This window comes from Mixophyes fleayi, chromosome 4 (assembly GCF_038048845.1).
Source record: "Mixophyes fleayi isolate aMixFle1 chromosome 4, aMixFle1.hap1, whole genome shotgun sequence".
In the NCBI taxonomy this organism is placed as follows: Eukaryota; Metazoa; Chordata; class Amphibia; order Anura; family Limnodynastidae; genus Mixophyes; species Mixophyes fleayi.
Window position 1 is genome coordinate 344,324,435 of NC_134405.1, and position 2,932 is coordinate 344,327,366.

Here is a 2,932-nt window from a genome sequence, read left to right on the forward strand (position 1 = left end):
CACAGACCACTAGCTGAGAGCAGACTGAAGTAGCGGTAGTAACTCGGGACAACAGCTGATGAGTCACAGACATAGTAGCGGCTCAGAGCAGTAGCGATGAGAGAACTGAAGCTGTCACGATGTAATATTCAGGAGATAGTAATAGAGGTATTGGAACAGCGATAGTTCAACACAGCAGGAGACTGTGAGCCGACAGTCGGGAGCAAACGCAAACCACAAGGAGAACAGGAACCAGAACCACAGGCTGCAGGAAGTGAACTTGAAGAACAGGCATCAGACAGGTGAATCCAGGAGGTTTAAATAGTGCTCCAATATCCCATGGCCAATAAGGAAAGGGAGGAGGTCCTGAAGGAGAACAGACCCTGCGCAGATCTAGCAGTATAGAAACTTATGATGTGAGTCTGATGCCAGGACATGCTGGTTTCATGATCTGTGAGAGGCAGGTAACGAGACAGGTGCCTGTATGCGGGACCAGAGCGTGATACTCACCCCCATTTGTTACTCGTTTGCTTGCCCCTTTCCCTTTAGATTGTAAGCTCTAGTGATCAGGACCCTCTTCCCTCCTGTTCTTATTAGATAGAAATTCTGCTTACCAGCTACGCTGTGCACCTCCTCCTTGGGCACACACCTCTATCTCTGATCCTGTTAGTCTCACCCACGCTCATCGCAAAGGTTTCAGCTTGTGCTGAATACACCCCTTGCTCCCCATTAGCCATCTAGGCGTTCAGTAGCTGTGGTGAGAGCTGTAGTGTTATTTGTTTGCTGTATTGTCCATGTACTGTCTTGTTATTTGCCCTCTGTACGGTGCTGCGGACCTCATGTAGTGCCCTATAAATAAAGAATAATAATATTAATAATAATCAGATTGGCTCTGTCCCGGGACAACACCACAATGGTTGATTTGATTCACCCGGCAGAGGGTTGGCGATCCCCTATGAACAGATGCAGAAAAGGCCTTTGCCAGGGTGTATTGGCAGTGCCCATCAGGAGTATAGGACCACATAGACTGGGTTCTGTTTGCCTCCAGAGAATCCTGTCACTTTACAGGACAGCTGGCTGGATGCCGCTTAGTGTATAACGAGGAGCAGAGAGGATCAGAGTCACTGACCTGGTGAAGTAGAGAGATGTCCGAATTTATGAAATTCTGGCATCAGAATTTATATGTAAAATAAATGTAATATGAGCTTTATTCCAGCAGTGTAAGAATACCGTGTATGTCACCCGATTATCCAATGACCGATGCAGCACTCAAAGTGATTTTAAGGTGGATGTTCTTTATAAGTCTAAATTGAAATCTATAAACTGGTCGTTCAGTCATTAGTTTTTATGTGACTAACTTGCAGCTTTGCATTATGGGTAAGACAACTAAATTATAGATCATTGTAAAACAAATACCTTCATGACTATATCAGGACATTGATACTCTTTGAAAACCCATCTCTTTTGTTGAGGTGACCTCATTCTCGATAACACTATTCACACTAATGCACCCTCACAACTATCCCAATCTCCATTCTGAGCCACACTCGCTCCTCTTGTTTCAGCTGTGCCCTCTTCCCTTTAGAATGTAAGTTCTGTAATGAGGAGGGTCCTCCATACCCTTTGTTTTCATGTCTCCATTCATTTTGTCTGTTCTTGTTTTACGTATGTCTTTGTCTTCCCTACTGTACGGCGCCGTGGAGCACTATGGTGCCTACAAATCTACGATAATAATAATAACAGTGGTTTGTTTTCTGCTAAGCAGAATCTAACTTGGTAATGTTCTATAGAAGGGGATTAAAGGGTTGTCGTCCACGTAAGACCCTGACCTTAACCCCCCGAACAGGATGTCTCAATGTGAGCAATCGCCTTATAAAGCAATGATACATGAATAACATATTCTATAAAAGGGAAAACATCTCTAATTAAGCAAATAAATTTTAAATCTCATTAGCTGAGGTGGTGATGGCCGCAAATGTTTGTAACTGTTATAAAATTCTTAAAAAAGGAAATTTTTGTCCAATATAATGTTATTCTAAATTAGGAGATTTCATCTCTAGTAAAACGATCAGATTATAAATACGTTTTTGGCTTTGAATCCACTTTGTTATCTTCTAATCAGCATCTTATCAACAACTTCATAAAGGGCGTTTCATTTATTAGAGGGAGAATGAATTCACGGAGCACTACAGAAAAGAGTTTAAAAAATGGAAGAAAAACAAAACTATTGTTAAATTTGGGGTCCAGTCAGTGGAATCGTTGAGGTAAGATGTGTCCACTGACATTAAATATAATGTATATAATATAAATGTTATTCACCAGTAACTTCTCAGGTGCGTTGGCTTCTTGGGCTCTGCTGTAAGATGTATTTTTAAATTTAGTGTGAAATTTAGTTATTTTAACATTAAACAAAATGTTTCCCCAATATCTGCCTGGAATATGTTTGGTGAATATTCCAGAAACCCCCCCCCCCCTCCAGAATGCAATAATATATTTGTCAATGTTGATCCTCAATGACCTGGTAATTATTTTACTTACCTGTTACAAAGGAAATATCAAAACTGGATGAATACATCAGTAAATACTGTATATATGGTGAGCGACCTCCTGTGATACATCTATAGGACTAATACTCAGACCTCCTGTGATACATGTGTAGGACTAGTACTCAGACCTCCTGTGATACATCTATAGGACTAGTACTCAGACCTCCTGTGATACATGTATAGGACTAATACTCAGACCCCCTGTGATACATGTATAGGACTAATACTCAGACTTCCTGTGATACATGTGTAGGACTAATACTCAGACCACCTGTGATACATGTATAGGACTAATACTCAGACCTCCTGTGATACATGTGTAGGACTAATACTCAGACCTCCTGTGATACATCTATAGGACTAGTACTCAGACCTCCTGTGATACATGTATAGCACTAATACTCAGA